Below are 19,334 nucleotides of genomic sequence, written 5' to 3'. Positions count from 1 at the left end.
CTAGATGGCTTCTTCTCTCTTTTTGGATCTCAATACAAAGTTCTCCCCCTCTCTTGTGGAGATCTATTCGATGTAATCTACTTTTACGGTGTGTTTGTTGAGACCGATGAATTGTCGGTTTATGATCAAGTTTATCTATGATAAATATTTGAATCTTCTCTCAATTCTTTTATGTATGATTGGTTATCTTTGCAAGTCTCTTCGAATTATCAGTTTGGTTTGGCCTACTAGATTGATCTTTCTTGCAATGGGAGAAGTGCTTAGCTTTGGGTTCAATCTTGCGGTGTCCTTTCCCAGTGATAGTAGGGGCAGCAAGGCACGTATTGTATTGTTGCCATCGAGGATAACAAGATGGTTTTTTTATCATATTGCATGAATTTATCCCTCTACATCATGTCATCTTGCTTAAAGCGTTACTCTGTTCTTATGAACTTAATACTCTAGATGCATGCTGGATAGCGGTCGATGTGTGGAGTAATAGTAGTAGATGCAGGCAGGAGTCGGTCTACTTGTCTCGGACGTGATGCCTATATACATGATCATACCTAGATATTCTCATAACTATGCTCAATTCTGTCAATTGCTCAACAGTAATTTGTTCACCCATCATAAAATACTTATGCTCTTGAGAGAAGCCACTAGTGAAACCTATGGCCCCCGGGTCTATCTTCCATCATATTAATCTTCCAACACTTAGTTATTTCCTTTTCCATTTACTTTGCTTTTATTTTACGTTGCATCTTTATCATAAAAATACCAAAAATATTATCTTATCATATCTATCAGATCTCACTCTCGTAAGTGACAGTGTAGGGATTGACAACCCCTTATCGCGTTGGTTGCGAGGGATTTATTTGTTTTTGCAGGTACGAGGGACTGGCGCGTAGCCTCCTACTGGATTGATACCTTGGTTCTCAAAAACTGAGGGAAATACTTACGCTACTTTGCTGCATCATCCCTTCCTCTTTCGGGGAAAACCAACGCAGTGCTCAAGAGGTAGCAAGAAGGATTTTTGGCGCCGTTGCCGGGGAGGTCTACGCAAAAGTCAACATACCAAGTACCCATCACATACCCTTATCTCCTGCATTACATTATTTGCCATTTGCCTCCCGTTTTCCTCTCCCCCACTTCACCCTTGCCGTTTTATTCGCCCTCTCTCTCTATCCTCCCTCTCTTTCTCTATTTGCCTCTTTTTGCCCGCTTGCTTTTTGTTTGCTTGTGTGTTAGTTTGCTTGCTTGTCACAATGGCTCAAGATAACACTATATTGTGTGACTTCACCAATACCAACAACAATGATTTTATTAGTACTCCGATTGCTCCTCTTACCGATGCTGAATCTTGTCAAATTAATACTGCTTTGCTGAATCTTGTCATGAAAGATCCGTTTTCCGGCCTTCCTAGTGAAGATGCCGCTACCCATCTAAATAGCTTCGTTGATTTGTGTGATATGCAAAAGAAGAAAGATGTGGATAATGATATTGTTAAATTGAAGCTATTCCCTTTTTCGCTTAGAGATCGTGCTAAAGCTTGGTTTTCGTCTTTGCCTAAAAATAGTATTGATTCATGGAACAAATGCAAAGATGCTTTTATCTCTAAGTATTTTCCTCCCGCTAAGATCATCTCTCTTAGAAACGATATTATGAATTTTAAGCAACTTGATCATGAACATGTTGCACAAGCTTGGGAGAGAATGAAACTAATGATACGTAATTGCCCTACTCATGGTTTAAATTTGTGGATGATTATACAAATTTTTTATGCCGGATTGAATTTTGCTTCTAGAAATTTTTTAGATTCGGCCGCAGGAGGCACTTTTATGGAAATCACTTTAGGGGAAGCTACTAAACTCCTAGATAATATTATGGTGAATTATTCTCAATGGCATACTAAAAGATCTACTAATAAAAAGGTGCATGCGATAGAAGAAATTAATGTTTTGAGTGGAAAGATGGATGAACTTATGAAATTATTTGCTATTAAGAGTGTTTCTTCTGATCCTAATGATATGACCTTGTCTACTTTGATTGAGAATAATAATGAATCTATGGATGTGAATTTTGTTGGTAGGAACAATTTTGGTAACTACGCATATAGAGGAAATTTCAATCCTAGGCCTTATTCTAGTAATCCCTCTAATAATTATGGTAATTCCTACAACAGTTCTTATGGAAATTATAATAAGATGCCCTCTGATTTTGAATCTAATATTAAATAATTTATTACTTCGCAAAAGAATTTTAATTCTTTTATTGAAGAAAATTTGCTTAAGATTGATGAGTTGGCTAGGAACATTGATAGAATTTCTCTTGATGTTGATTCTTTGAAACTTAGATCTATAACTCCTAAGCATGATATCAATGGGTCTCTCAAAGCCATGAGAATTTCCATTAATGAGTGCAAATAAAGAACCGCTAGGATGCGTGCTAAGAAAGATGCCTTTATAAGAGCGTGTTCTTCTAGTTCCTATGAAAATAAAGTTGAAGATCTAAAAGTTATTGATGCATCCCCTATTAAATCTTTGTTTTGCAATATGAATCTTGATAATGATGGGACTGAATATGATCCACCTTTACCTAGAAGGCGTTCCAAGAATTCGGAATTTTTTGATCTTGATGCTAAAATTGATAAAAGTGGGATTGAAGAAATTAAAACCCTAGATGTTGCTAAACCCACTATTATGGATTTCAAGGAATTTAACTATGAAAATTTCTCTTTTATTGATTGTATTTCCTTGTTGCAATCCGTACTAAATTCTCCTCACTCTTATAGTCAAAATAAAGCGTTTACTAAACATATCGTTGATGCCTTGATGCAATCTTATGAAGAAAAACTTGAATTGGAAGTTTCTATTGCTAGAAAACTTTATGATGAGTGGGAACCAACTATTAAAATGAAAATTAAAAATCATGAATGCTATGCTTTATGTGATTTGTGTGCTAGTGTTTCCACGATTCCAAAGACTCTGTGTGATTTGTTAGGTTTTCGTGATTTTGATGATTGCTCTCTAAACTTGCACCTTGCGGATTCCACTATTAAGAAACCTATGGGAAGAATTAATGATGTTCTTATTGTTGCAAATAGGAATTATGTGCCCATAGATTTTATTGTTCTTGACATAGATTGCAATCCTTCATGTCCTATTATTCTTGGTAGACCTTTCCTTAGAACGATTGGTGCAATTATTGATATGAAGGAAGGAAATATTAGATTCCAATTTCCATTAAGGAAAGGCATGTAACACTTTCCTAGAAAGAAAATTTAATTACCTTATGAATCTATTATGAGATCCACTTATGGATTTCCTACCAAAGATGGCAATACCTAGATCTATCCTTGCTTGCTATGCCTAGCTAGGGGCGTTAAACGATAGCGCTTGTTGGGAGGCAACCCAATTTTATTTTTATTACTTGATTTTTGTTCCTTTTTAGTAATAAATAATTTATCTAGACTCTGTTTTTGTTGTGTTTTTTGTGTTTAATTAGTGTTTGTGCCAAGTAGAACCGTTGGGAAGACTTGGGGAAAGTCTTGTTACACTTGCTGTAAAAAACAGAAACTTTAGTGCTCACGAGAACTGCTGCCATCTTTATTTAGAAAGTGATATTTAGTTAATTATTTTTGCAGGTAATTAATAGATAAATTCCTCACGTCCAGCAATTTATTTTAGAACTTTTTGGGTTCCAGATCTTGCGCTAGCTGCAGATTACTACAGACTGTTCTGTTTTTGACAGATTCTGTTTTTCGTGTGTTGTTTGCTTATTTTGATGAATCTATGGCTAGTAAAATAGTTTATAAACCATAGATAAGTTGGAATACAGTAGGTTTAACACCAATATAAATAAATAATGAGTTAATTACAGTACCTTGAAGTGGTCTTTTGTTTTCTTTCGCTAACGGAGCTCACGAGATTTTCTACTTTAAGTTTTGTGTTGTGAAGTTTTCAAGTTTTGGGTAAAGATTTGATGGATTATGGAACAAGGAGTGGCAAGAGCCTAAGCTTGGGGATGAACATGGCACCCCCAATATAATCTAAGGACACCTAAAAGCCAAAGCTTGGGGATGCCCCGGAAGGCATCCCCTCTTTCGTCTACTTCTATCGGTAACTTTACTTGGAGCTATATTTTTATTCGCCACATGATATGTGTTTTGCTTGGAGAGTCTTGTATGATTTGAGTCTTTGAAGGAAATATGCCCTAGAGGCAATAATAAAGTTATTATTTATTTCCTTATATCATGATAAAAGTTTATTATTCATGCTAGAATTGTATTAACCGGAAACATAATACATGTGTGAATACATAGACAAACAGAGTGTCACTAGTATGCCTCTACTTGAGTAGCTCGTTAATCAAAGATGGTTATGTTTCCTAACCATGGACAAAGAGTTGTTATTTGATTAACGGGATCACATCATTAGTTGAATGATCTGATTGACATGACCCATTCCATTAGCTTAGCACCCGATCGTTTAGTATGTTGCTATTGCTTTCTTCATGACTTATACATGTTCCTATGACTATGAGATTATGCAACTCCCGTTTGCCAGAGGAACACTTTGTGTGCTACCAAACGTCACAACGTAACTGGGTGATTATAAAGGAGCTCTACAGGTGTCTCCAAAGGTACATGTTGGGTTGGCGTATTTCGAGATTAGGATTTGTCACTCCGATTGTCGGAGAGGTATCTCTGGGCCTTCCCGGTAATGCACATCACTTAAGCCTTGCAAGCGTTGCAACTAATGAGTTAGTTGTGGGATGATGTATTACGGAACGAGTAAAGAGACTTGTCGGTAACGAGATTGAACTAGGTATGAGATACCGACGATCGAATCTCGGGCAAGTAACATACCGATGACAAAGGGAACAACGTATGTTGTTATGCGGTCTGACCGATAAAAGATCTTCGTAGAATATGTAGGAACCAATATGGGCATCCAGGTCCCGCTATTGGTTGTTGACCGGAGACGTGTCTCGGTCATGTCTACATTGTTCTCGAACCCGTAGGGTCCGCACGCTTAAGGTTACGATGACAGTTATATTATGAGTTTATGCATTTTGATGTACCGAAGGTTGTTCGGAGTCCCGGATGTGATCACAGACATGACGAAGAGTCTCGAAATGGTCGAGACATAAAGATTGATATATTGGAAGCCTATGTTTGGATATCGGAAGTGTTCCGGGTGAAATCGGGATTTTACCGGATTACCAGGAGGTTATCGGAACCCCCCCGGGAGGTATATGGGCCTTAGTGGGCCTTAGTGGAAGAGAGGAGAGGTGGCCAGAGATGGGCCGCGCGCCCCTCCCCCCTTGGTCCGAATAGGACAAGGAGAGGGGGCCGACCCCCCTTCCTCCTCTCTCTCCTCTTTTCCCCCTTTCCGCGAATCCTATTCCAACTAGGAAAGGGGGGGGGGAGTCCTACTCCCGGAGGTAGTAGGACTCCTCCTGGCGCGCCACCCCTTGGCTGGCTAGCCCCCCTTTGAGCCTTTATATACGGAGGCACGGGGCACCCCTAGAGACACAAGTTGATCCACGTGATCATACTCTTAGCCGTGTGCGGTGCCCCCTTCCACCATAGTCCTCGATAATATTGTAGCGGTGCTTAGGCGAAGCCCTGCGACAGTAGTACATCAAGATCGTCACCACGCCATCGTGCTTACGGAACTCTTCCCCGACACTTTGCTGGATCGGAGTCCGGGGATCGTCATCGAGCTGAACGTGTGCTAGAACTCGGAGGTGCCGTAGTTTCGGTGCTTGATCGGTCGGGCCGTGAAGACGTACGACTACATCAACCAAGTTAACGCTTCCGTTGTCGATCTACAAGGGTACGTAGATCACACTCTCCCCCTCTCGTTGCTATGCATCACCATGATCTTGCGTGTGCGTAGGAATTTTTTTGAAATTACTACGAAACCCAACAGTGGCATCCGAGCCTAGGTTTTATATGTTGATGTTATATGCACGAGTAGAACACAAGTGAGTTGTGGGCGATATAAGTCATACTGCTTAGCAGCATGTCATACTTTGGTTCGGCGGTATTGTTGGACGAAGCGGCCCGGACCGACATTACGCGTACGCTTACGCGAGACCGGTTCTCCCGACGTGCTTTGCACATAGGTGGCTTGTGGGTGACAGTTTCTCCAACTTTAGTTGAACCGAGTGTAGCTACGCCCGGTCCTTGTGAAGGTTAAAACATCACCAACTTGACAAACTATCGTTGTGGTTTTGATGCGTAGGTAAGATTGGTTCTTGCTTAAGCTCGTAGCAGCCACGTAAAACATGCAACAACAAAGTAGAGGACGTCTAACTTGTTTTTGCAGGGCATGTTGTGATGTGATATGGTCAAGACATGATGCTAAATTTTATTGTATGAGATGATTATGTTTTGTAACCGAGTTATCGGCAACTGGCAGGAGCCATATGGTTGTCGCTTTATTGTATGCAATGCAATCACGCTTGAATGCTTTACTTTATCACTAAGCGGTAGCGATAGTCGTGGAAGCATAAGATTGGTGAGACGACAACGATGCTACGATGGAGATCAAGGTGTCGCGCCGGTGACGATGGTGATCATGACGGTGCTTCGGAGATGGAGATCACAAGCACAAGATGATGATGGCCATATCATATCACTTATATTGATTGCATGTGATGTTTATCTTTTATGCATCTTATCTTGCTTTGATTGACGGTAGCACTATAATATGATCTCTCACTAATTATCAAGAAGTGTTCTCCCTGAGTATGCACCGTTGCGAAAGTTCTTCGTGCTGAGACACCACGTGATGATCGGGTGTGATAGGCTCTACGTTCAAATACAACGGGTGCAAAACAGTTGCACACGCGGAATACTCAGGTTATACTTGACGAGCCAAGCATATACAGATATGGCCTCGGAACACGGAGACCGAAAGGTCGAGCGTGAATCATATAGTAGATATGATCAACATAGTGATGTTCACCAATGAAACTACTCCATCTCACGTGATGATCAGACATGGTTTAGTTGACTTGGATCACGTAATCACTTAGAGGATTAGAGGGATGTCTATCTAAGTGGGAGTTCTTTAAGTAATATGATTAATTGAACCTAAATTTATCATGAACTTAGTACCTGATAGTATCTTGCTTATGTATGTTTGATTGTAGATAGATGGCCCGTGCTGTTGTTCCATTGAATTTTAATGCGTTCCTTGAGAAAGCAAAGTTGAAAGATGATGGTAGCAATTACACGGACTGGGTCCGTAACTTGAGGATTATCCTCATTGCTGCACAGAAGAATTACGTCCTGGAAGCACCGCTGGGTGCCAGGCCTGCTGCTGGAGCAACACTAGATGTTGTGAACGCCTGGCAGAGCAAAGCTGATGACTACTCGATAGTTCAGTGTGCCATGCTTTACGGCTTAGAACCAGGACTTCAACAACGTTTTGAACGTCATGGAGCATATGAGATGTTCCAGGAGTTGAAGTTAATATTTCAAGCAAATGCCCAGATTGAGAGATATGAAGTCTCCAATAAGTTCTATAGCTGCAAGATGGAGGAGAACAGTTCTGTCAGTGAGCATATACTCAAAATGTCTGGGTATAATAATCACTTGATTCAAATGGGAGTTAATCTTCCAGATGATTGCGTCATTGACAGAATTCTCCAATCACTGCCACCAAGCTACAAGAGCTTCGTGATGAACTATAATATGCAAGGGATGAATAAGACTATTCCCGAGCTCTTCGCAATGCTGAAAGCTGCGGAGGTAGAAATCAAAAAGGAGCATCAAGTGTTGATGGTCAACAAGACCACTAGTTTCAAGAAAAAGGGCAAAGGGAAGAAGAAGGGGAACTTCAAGAAGAACAACAAGCAAGTTGCTGCTCGAGAGAAGAAACCCAAGTCTGGACCGAAGCCTGAAACTGAGTGCTTCTACTGCAAGCAGACTGGTCACTGGAAGCGGAACTGCCCCAAGTATTTGGCAGATAAGAAGGATGGCAAGGTGAACAAAGGTATATGTGATATGCATGTTATTGATGTGTACCTTACTAATGCTCACAGTAGCACCTGGGTATTTGATACCGGTTCTGTTTCTAATATTTGCAACTCGAAACAGGGACTACGGATTAAGCGAAGATTGGCTAAGGACGAGGTGATGATGCGCGTGGGAAACGGTTCCAAAGTCGATGTGATCGCAGTCGGCGTGCTACCTCTACATCTACCTTCAGGATTAATATTAGACCTAAATAATTGTTATTTGGTGCCAGCGTTGAGCATGAACATTATATCTGGATCTTGTTTGATGCGAGACGGTTATTCATTTATATCAGAGAATAATGGTTGTTCTATTTATATGAGTAATATCTTTTTTGGTCATGCACCCTTGAAGAATGGTCTATTCTTATTGAATCTCGATAGTAGTGACACACATATTCATAATGTTGAAGCCAAAAGATGCAGAGTTGATAATGATAGTGTAACTTATTTGTGGCACTTCCGTTTAGGTCATATCGGTGTAAAGCGCAAGAAGAAACTCCATACTGATGGACTTTTGGAACCACTTGATTATGAATCACTTGGTACTTGCGAACCGTGCCTCATGGGCAAGATGACTAAAATGCCGTTCTCCGGTACGATGGAGAGAGCAACAGATTTGTTGGAAATCATACATACTGATGTATGTGGTCCGATGAATATTGAGGCTCGTGGCGGATATCGTTATTTTCTCACCTTCACAGATGACTTAAGCAGATATGGGTATATCTACTTAATGAAACATAAGTCTGAAACGTTTGAAAAGTTCAAAGAATTTCAGAGTGAAGTTGAAAATCATCGTAACAAGAAAATAAAGTTTCTACGATCTGATCGTGGAGGAGAATATTTGAGTTACGAGTTTGGTGTACATTTGAAACAATGCGGAATAGTTTCGCAACTCACGCCACCCGGAACACCACAGCGTAATGGTGTGTCCGAACGTCGTAATCGTACTTTACTAGATATGGTGCGATCTATGATGTCTCTTACTGATTTACCGCTATCGTTTTGGGGTTATGCTTTGGAGATGGCCGCATTCACGTTAAATAGGTGTAACACCCCGGATGTAACTTTCCCTATTTGTACTCCAACTCTTGCCGTTTCCGGCGTTAAGTTATATTTATTTTCTCGGGTTTGGGTTTTTGTCTCCGTGTGTTGTTGTCGTTGTCATGCATCTCATATCATGTCATCATGTGCATTGCATTTGCATACGTGCTCATCTCAGGCATTCGAGCATTTTTCCCGTTGTCCGTTTTGCATTCCGGTGCTTCGTTCCCCTTCGGTGGTCATTTCTAGCTTTCTTTCGTGTGTGGGGATTAAACATTTCCGGATTGGACCGAGACTTGCCAAGCGGCCTTGGTTTACTACCGGTAGACCGCCTGTCAAGTTTCGTATCATTTAGACTTCGTTTGATACTCCAACGGTTAACCGAGGGACCGAAAAGGCCTCGTGTGTGTTGCAGCCCAACACCCCTCCAAGTTGGCCCAAAACCCACCTAACTCTGCTCCATGTTCTAGAGCGTTCGATCACGATCGTGTGGCCGAAAACCGCACGTCATTTGGACTCTCCTAGCTCCCTCTATGCCTATAAATAGACCCCTCCGTTTTCGGATCTCCTCCTACCTCCGAAACCCTAGAAATCGTCCCCGCGCCGCGCCGGACAAAAATCTGCTGACGGACATTTTCCGGCCGTCCCCGCCGCCGCCACGTGTCGCCACCGCGTTCGTTCCCTGCCGCCGCCTCCCGCCGGCCCGCCAGGCCCGGGGCGGGCCCTCCTCCTCCGCCGCCTGGGCCGAGCCGCCCCGCCGCCAGCTTCCCTCCGCGCCGCCGCCGCCTCGCCTCGCCCGCGGCCGCCGCACCGCGCCGCCCCGCCGCCGCCGCACCGCCGCCTCGCCCGCACCGCACCGCGCCGCCCCGCCGCCGCCGCCTCGCCGCGCGCCGCCGGCCGGCCCGGATCCGGCGAAGATCCGGCCGGCCCCTTGCTCCCCGGCCACTCCGCGAGCTCCAGCTCGCGCCGGTGAACCTCGGGCCGCGTGCCCCCGAAACCCTAGATCCAGATCCGAAGGTTGAATTTTTCCTAAGTCCTCAGAATTTTTAGTTCATATGCCAATGTTCGCGGCTCCGTAACTTTGCATCCGTAGCTCCGATTCATGCATATAGCATATCAAAATGTTCATCTCAGAGAGTACATCATTTCATTCCATTGCATCATTTTCATTGGAGTTCATCTTGATGCCCGAAATGCTGTTAGAAGAGGGGTACTTGAGTTAATTGTCAGATCTGCTACTCCGTTTAGCACTTTTGTCATTTTGCCTTGATTATTGTGTGCATGATATGCCCGTGAGTTCTACATGTGTTTTGTTAAGGGTTTTGTCATCTTTCCATAGGTGCAACCCATGTATTTTTAGGATGTGTGTGGTGACTTGTGCAAGCTTGCAAAGTGGTGCACTTGCTGATTCTGTTTTCAGGGACTTAGCAATTTCACTAAGTCCTGGAGCTGTTTATCTCATGATGCCATATGTTCTTGTTGTTTCCTAGTGATCCGTGCCTCTTTTAAGGATGATCAGTAAGGGAGTTTTGTTAATCTTGTAGTGCTCTATCCATCCATGTATTTGTTTGCAATTATGGAGCACCCTAGCTTGAGTCAATCGAGCTCTACTTTTGCTACTTTGTGAATCTGGGCAGGTTGTCAACTTGTTTGCAATTTTGCCGGTGATGTTGTAGTTGATCCGTGCATGCTATGATATTGTTCTTGCCATGCCTAGCTTGCATTTTGTACCTTCTTGATGGGTGTATGCTTGTCTTGACATGACTTGCTCTGTAGTGAGTGCATGGAGCTCGTAAACATGCCTACTTGAGTTATATTTCAGCATGTGTCAGTTTTCACTAAGTCTGAAAACTGATTATGTTTTTGCTATGTTGACATGCTTGCAATTGTATTTTCTGATCCCTTTTGGCTCAAGGCCACTAAGGGACTTTTGTTAAGCTCTTTGAGTAGCTCCATGCCATGCTTTACTTTGCCATGTTAAGGTCCTGTAGCATGTAGTTTTGTTGCTCCGAAGAGGGCTACCTGATCTGAAATTCCAGACAAGTGTTGATTTCACTAAGTCTGAGATATGTTTGTCATATGCATTTTTGCCATGCTTGTTTGAGCCTGTTAATGGATGAATTGGCCGTAGCTCAGTGCTAGACTTTTGTTAATCATCTTGTGTGCATCCATGCCATGTATTTTGTTGTCATGTTTGGGTACTGTAGCATGTTCATTTCTTTGCATTTAGATGCCTACTTGCTGTAAATCGCAGACCGGTGTCATTTTTGAATCGCTTGCCATTTCCAAACTGTAACTCCGATTCCGGCGTTCTTTATATCGTTTTCAAGCGATTTCATCTCATATTTCCAGTAGCACACTTGGGTTTCCAAGTTGAGGCCAGGTTCATGCATTTCCTGTCATATCTTGCATTTTGCATCCCGCATCGCATCCCGCATAGCATATCATCTTTGCATTGTGTTGTTTGAGTTTGCACGTGGTTGATTGTGTACTTGTTGCTTGTTTGTCTTGTTTGGGTAGAGCCGGGAGACGAGTTCGCTAACGAGGAGCCCGTTGAGTTTGCTTTCGAGGATCCAGTCAACTCTGACAACTGTGCAGGCAAGATGATCATACCCTCGAAATCACTACTATCTTTGCTATGCTAGTTTGCTCGCTCTTTTGCTATGCCAATGCCACGATGCCTACCACTTGCTTTCAAGCCTCACAAATTGCCATGTCAAACCTCTAACCCACCTTGTCCTAGCAAACCGTTGATTGGCTATGTTACCGCTTTGCTCAGCCCCTCTTATAGCGTTGCTAATTGCAGGTGAAGATTGGAGGCCGTTCCTTGTTGGAACACCATTTATTTACTTGTTGGGATATCATTATATTGCTATGTCATTTTAATGCATCTATATACTTGGTAAAGGGTGGAAGGCTCGGCCTCTCGCCTAGTGTTTTGTTCCACTGTTGCCGCCCTAGTTTCCGTCATATCGGTGTTATGTTCCCGGATTTTGCGTTCCTTACGCGGTTGGGTTATAATGGGAACCCCTTGATAGTTCGCCTTGATTAAAGCTTTTCCAGCAATGCCCAACCTTGTTTTTACCATTCTCCACCTAGCCTTTTCTTTCCCTTGGGTTCTGCAGACTCAAAGGTCATCTTATTTTACCCCCCCGGGCCAGTGCTCCTCTGAGTGTTGGTCCAACCGAGCGATGTCCGGGGCTACCAGGGGCAACTCTGGGCTGGCCTACCCGACGTCTGGCTCATCTGAGTGTGCCCTGAGAAAGAGATATGTGCAGCTCCTATCGGGATTTGTCGGCACATTCGGGCGGTGTTGCTGGTCTTGTTTTAACCTGTCGAAGTGTCTTGAATTACCGAGATACCGAGTCTGATCGGAACGTCTTGGGAGGAGGCCTATTCCTTCGTTGACCGTGAGAGCTTGTCATGGGCTAAGTTGGGACTCCCCTGCAGGGATTTGAACTTTCGAAAGCCGTGCCCGCGGTTATGGGCAGATGGGAATTTGTTAATGTCCGGTTGTAGATAACTTGAACCTTAATTAATTAAAATGAATCAACTGAGTGTGTTACCGTGATGGCCTCTTCTCAGCGGAGTCCGGGAAGTGGACACGGTGTTGGAGTAATGTTTGCGCAGGTTGCTCTCTAGTTTCACGCTCGCGCTTTGCCTCCTCTTCTCGCTCTCTTTTGCGAATAAGTTAGCCACCATACTTGCTAGACGCTTGCTGCAGCTCCACTCATATTTTACCTTGCCATACCTATAAGCTTAAATAGTCTTGATCGCGAGGGTGCGAGATTGCTGAGTCCCTGTGGCTCACAGATTACTATTGCACCAGATGCAGGGCCTGATGATTCCACTCCAGGAGACGCGTATGAGCTCAAGTGGGAGTTCGACGAAGACTCTCAACGTTACTATGTTTCCTTTCCCGATGATCAGTAGTGGTGCCCAGTTGGGGGTGAACGGGACCGTTGTCGCATGTTGGGTTCTCTTTTATTTTGGCGCCATAGTCGGGCCATGAGTGTTTGGATGATGTGATGTTATTTATGTACTTGATTGACGTGGCGAGTGTAAGCCAACTATGTTATCTCCCCTTTATTATTTATATTACATGGGATGTTGTGAAGATTGCCTAACTTGCGACATATGCCTTCAATGCGATTATGTCTCTAAGTCGTGCCTCGACACGTGGGAGCTATAGTCGCATCGAGGGTGTTACAAGTTGGTATCAGAGCCTTCCCCGACCTTAGGAGCCCCATTGCTTGATCGTTTTTAGCGGCCGAGTTGTGTCTAGAAAAATGTTTTGAGTCTTTTAGGAATTATATATCGGAGAGATTAGGAATTCTTTTTACTTCCCAGTCTCCTCATCGCTCTGGTAAGGCATCCTGACGTAGAGTTTTGACTCTTCTCTTCTCAAATTTCACTAAATTTTTTTTAGGATCACGCGGGTATCTTGGAATCGTTCCGATGGTTTTATGATGAGAACATTGACTTGGTGCCTCCTGTCAGGGGTTGAGTGGAAGTGTCCCGGGGAGTTGAGCTCTGAGGTGTTGTCATCATAATTTTATCGTTGCAGTTCTGGAATACCTGAGTTTAGTACGCCGACATCGAAAATCTCTTTTATGTAGTTCGTTGATGAGATAACCTCGACGCCACCCAGTACTGGGGCGGGAGTTCGGGAGTATCGCCATAACTTGTATAACGGATGCTTTTCGAAGGTTGAGATAGATGGTTTCCGAAGGTTTCTTGGTTATGTGTTGAAGGATGGATACAGCTGGATGTAGGATTTGCTAGTTTGGGTGAGATATTATGCTTCCCCTATAACCCCAACACCTGATTGCATAACCGGAAAGGTTCGGGAGTTTCATAGGTGGGAATTCTTGTAGCTCTAGTTCTTCTTTCACGGATATTGGTTTGAGATTGGGATTTCTTACCGATTATTCGTTCTTGATCCGTACCTTGTTGATTTATTTCTCTACCTTAATTCTACGTGGCTTCTCAATTGATGGATATGTGACCATTTCAAGAGAAATGCATTCGTTCATTTTGTTCGGATGTGAAGACTATATGTTGCAATTTTCATTCCGTTGGATCCAGCTTCAATATTTGTCTATCAATGTGCTAATGGTGGTCAACCTCTTCAGGATGGCTCCTCCAATGCGCACGACTCCGAATCCTGATCCGCCACCACCTCCACCTCCTCCAGAGGCATGGCAAGCTGTGATGGCCGCAACCAATGCAAACACACAGTTGATCATGCAAATTCTCCAAGAGCGCAATCAAGGCAACCAAGGGAATCAAGGCAGCAATCAGAGTCACTTTGCTACACTCAACCAGTTCCTTGCTAACGGGCCAAAGACTTTCAGCAATTGTGTTGAGGCAACCGATGCTGACGATTGGCTTGTGGATCTGTGCAAGCATTTCGAGTGCAGTAACGTCAGGCCTGATGACTTTGTCAAGTTCGCTTCCTTCCAACTCAAAGATCAAGCTGCAGAATGGGTAAGGGGAGAGGGATTTCATGACGTTACCCATAAAGTGGTGTTTGGGTAATTGAGCAGGAAACATTTAGCATTGGGCTCGTTGAAAATCGGAGTACCACAGACAAGCTTCGAGATAGCATTGACATGGTCTTCAAGCAAGGTCGGACTTTGGATACACCAAGGATCCATCGGAAACAACTTAGAAAATAAGTCATACAATTTTAGCAGGGAAGAGATGAGGGTGTGGCCAACGGGCTCAGCCACAATCCATCGACATGCCAAAAGGATGTATTTCCGAAATTAATATGATCAAGTTTGTGTTGGCGGGAAGACAAGAATGTTGTTGATGCTGACACAAATCATCGAGAGGCAAGGATGGTATTTCTAGCCATGAATTCAATTGACATCTCTGAAGAAGCCAAAGTGTGACGGTGATCAAGACAAAGTTTGTCGAGAGATTCTAAGAAGATGCCCTCGAGCAGAAAAGGGAGGATGAAGTGAAAGGCTATGAGTACCACAGATTCGACACAAGCTCCAAGTCAAGCTTGTTGTTCGACGTGAAATGTTAAGATGAGGAAAATCGATGTGAGCTTAGCTCATCGTCGGAAGTTGCTCCGGGCATAAGGACCAGGTAGCACAGTCAAAAAGTTGTCATTATAAAAATATAGCCGATCAGGCTAGTAATGATGTGATGGGGGTATAAAGCTTCCCAGTAACAAGTACTAGGTCTAGTGCCAGAAGGTAAATCGGAGTAGAGGTTGGACGGGGGAAATGATTTGCAGAGGATAAGTAATTTTAACTTACCCAGTACATGAGATCAAGGAGGAAATATGGTCGAGACCATAACTGCAAGGGATCCAATTTACGATACCGGAAGAATTATTCAAATGATTAAATATCCTTACAAGAAGCTTTCATGATAAGTTCCACACCGTGTCCGTGGGCATGAACACAATGGTTCAGGGTCGACTCCCACTTCTACAATGCATAACCTTTCAAGTTACTTCTCGCTCTTGATGAAGTTGTAGTATCGAAAATTTATCTGACGAAAAGCCAGTAGAGTATAATCCGCATAACTTTCGAGTTCACACAGATTAGGGAAGGCATAGGTTCATCCCATCGGGGCATCTTAGGAACATATATCATAAATTTCAAGAATAATAACACAAGCTCGGTAGTAGAGCATGCTTGTGAAAGCGGAGGATACAATTAACCAAAAGCATTACGTATCCGAGGAAAGGCTCACGAGCTTATTGAATATGAAGGATGTTGTTGGATAAAAATCCGAAAAAGGGGTCTGGTGGTCCACAAGGGATCTGATGTGAGCATCAATATTCAACCAGAGGAAGAAAGAATGCAAGGAGATCAGATTATAGAAACAACCGACTAACTCAAAGCTCAATTGCAAAGGAATTATGAATTCCAAGACAAGGGATCAGAAGCAATGCTCTGATTAGGGATGGATAGGTAGAATAGCCTTAGGGGTACAATCGATGGCAATTAGATTGATCGAGATTCAGCACATGTTAAAATGACGTCTGAGCCGGAAGGATGAATTCTAGGATCTGACTGAGGATTGCGAGCATTTGCAACATATTGTATCAATGGACTCAAAATGATAATGACAAAGGCTGACCATAAGATTACTAGACTTATGGTATTAACCATAATGCAAGCAAGTAAGAAATTCAAGAACAATAGGCTGTTGAGGATTTTCACAAGAACAAATGGTACTATGAAGACTTTTGTGAAGTACATGAGTCAACTGAGGATGAGCGGATACTCGATAGGTGCACAAGGTTATCCGTAGGGGTATTCAGATGACAAGGAACTGCAAGGCAGTAAGCTCAAAGGATTCTCGCAATAAAGGAGAGCAGTTCAGGGCATCTTGTAATAACAAGCGCAACAAGGAATGATTGTATGAATGACAAGAGTATGTAGTTATCCATAAGGATATATCAGTGGTAGGGAACTGCAAAGAAGTGGGCACAGGGTCTCGGGACTCATCGAGGAGTATCTTCAGAGTCTTCTGATGAAACAGTCGGTCATCTGTGGTGAAGGCTCTCCGGGAAGAAGTGGTTACGAGAACCTAATGTCAAGTTAGTAAAAATTTAACCCGAAAGGAAGAGAGATCAGAGTCCCAGAGTATAGACGAGGAGTAAAAGATCCTAATACCACCTAATGGCGACATGGGCCCGTAAGACACACAGCCATGTTAGTAAAAGTTTTTTCAGTGACTAGACTCAACTTCGGCCAAGGAGTTGGAAAGGGGGATCCTACAGGCAGTCGGCTCTGATACCAACTTGTGACGCCCTCGATTCAATCGTACACTAATCATACACGCAAATGTGTACGATCAAGATCAAGGACTCACGGGAAGATATCACAACACAACTCTAGACACAAATGAAAATAATACAAGCTTTATATTACAAGCCAGGGGCCTCGAGGGCTCAAATACATAAGCTCGAAGACACAAGAGTCAGCAGAAGCAACAATATCTGAGTACAGACATAAGTTAGACAAGATTGCCTTAAGAAGGCTAGCACAAAAAAGCAACAATGATCGAAAAGGCAAGGCCTCCTGCCTGGGAGCCTCCTAACTACTCCAAATCGTCAGTGGTCTTCACGTAGTAGTAGGCATCCTCCGGGTAGTAGTAGTCATCGGTGGCGTCATCAGGCTCCTGGGATCCGTCATCTGGTCGCAACAATCAGGTATGGGGGAAAAAGAAGTAGCAAAGCAACCGTGAGTACTCATCCAAAGTACTCGCAAGACTTACTTCAGATCTAAACTAAGTATGCATCTGTATCAAACGAATGGGTTGTATCTGTGGACTAAACTGCAGAATGCCAGAATAGAGAGAAGGCCTAGTCCTATCGAAGACTAGCATCTTCTGGAAACCACCATCTTGCAGCAACAGGAGGAAGTAGTGTAGTATAAAGTAAAGTAGCAGAAATGTTATCAACCTCGGCCAGAGATCCTTTCTCGACTCCCTGCAAGAAAGCAATCCCAGAGCCATACTATCCAGTCATCATCTCATATCCAAGTCTCATCTCCAGTACTCATCCAAAGTATCCAGTTCTAGTTGTATCGATCGGGATACAACTTCAAGTGTCCGTTACCGTAGGACAGGCTATCGATAGTTGTTTTCTTCCCTGCAGGGGTGCACCAACTTACCCACCACGCTCGATTAACTCCGGCCGGACACACTTTCCTGGGTCATGCCCGGCCTCGGAAGATCAACACTTCGCAGCCCTACCTAGGCACAACAGAGAGGTCAGCACGCCGGTCTAAATCCTATGGCGCATGGGTCTGGGCCCATCGCCCTTTGCACACCTGCACGTTGCGAACACGGCCGGAAGCAGAACTAGCCCCCTTAATACAAGAGCAGGCTTACGGTCCAATCCGGCGCGCGCCGCTCAGTCGCTGACGTCACGAAGGCTTCGGCTGATACCACGACGTCGAGTGCCCATAACTGTCCCCGCGTAGATGGTTAGTGCGTATAGGCCAGAGGCCCCTCAGGTCAAATATCCAAATCGTAGTGGATTAGGAACGCGCGGTAACGAGCAGAGACTCACGATCGATGTGACCCCGTCACCCCGTCTCGAGTACTTGCGACAAGGGCTAAGAATGCCCGGCCACGCCTTGTAAGTATCTCGCAGGCACCTTCCAGGTCAACCCGACTCCACATCACTCCCAATTAAGCTCGCGCGGGTACCACTCAGGGTCAACCTGTCTTTAGTCACATGGTTCAGTGCAAAGTCATAGTAACCATAGTAACTGTGTGTCTAACACCAAGGGGAAAACCCGAGGAATCACCCCCGGTGAATTCCACTCGATGTTGTCATCAAGGTGAACGTAAGAGGATCCACCCTCGAGGTTCACGTTTGATGGGTTGCACGATAGAGCCGTAACGGAAGTGGTTAAGGAGGAAATCACCCTCGATGACCCTGAGTGGTGTAAGAGGTTCCACCCTCGACACTCGATGGTGACTCTACAGAGTCGTACAACTAAGGGGGGGGGGTGATGTGCGGTGTCGGGGCCTGGGCGTCGATCACGTTGATCGAGTCATCGAACATAAAGCGGGGCAACTGGGACAAGGTGGGGGTCACTGATGGATCACTAACCATCCTATCCTAAGCAGTTTAGGATAAACAGGTAAGGTATGAAAGCAGGTAACAACAACAGGCTATGCATCAGAGTAGGATCATACAGAAAACAGTAGCAGTTCTAATGCAAGCATGAGAGAGAAAGAAATGGGCGATATCGGAATGCTCAAGGGGGGTTTGCTTGCCTGGTTGCTCTGGCAAGGAGGGGTCGTCGTCGACGTAGTCGATCACAAGGGCAGCATCGATCTCGGGGTCTACCGGATAGAAGAGGGGGAAGAAACAGTAAATATAAAGCAAACATAGCACCACAAAGCATAACATGGCAATAAGATGTGCCGGGTGTGACCTAACGCGGTAGGAGGTGATATCGGCGAAGGGGGAAAACATCCGGGAAAGTATCCCTGGTGTTTTGCGTTTTCGGACAGATGAACCGGAGGGGAAAAGTTGCGTGTTCGCTATGCTAGGGATGCATGGCGGACGAACGGGCTGCGTATCCGGGTTCGTCTCGTTGTTCTGAGCAACTTTCATGTACAAAGTTTTTCCATTCGAACTGCGGTTTATTTTATAATGATTTTTTAAAGTTTAATTGAATTCTTAGGATTATTATATTTAACTTAAACCGAATTGACTAAGTTAATTTTGACTAGTCAGAGGACAGGTGTGGCCCACATGTCATAGACTATTTACCTAAACAAAT

This window comes from Triticum urartu, chromosome 2 (genome assembly GCF_003073215.2).
Source record: "Triticum urartu cultivar G1812 chromosome 2, Tu2.1, whole genome shotgun sequence".
Lineage (NCBI taxonomy): Eukaryota > Viridiplantae > Streptophyta > Magnoliopsida > Poales > Poaceae > Triticum > Triticum urartu.
Note: the sequence above shows the minus strand (reverse complement) of the source record.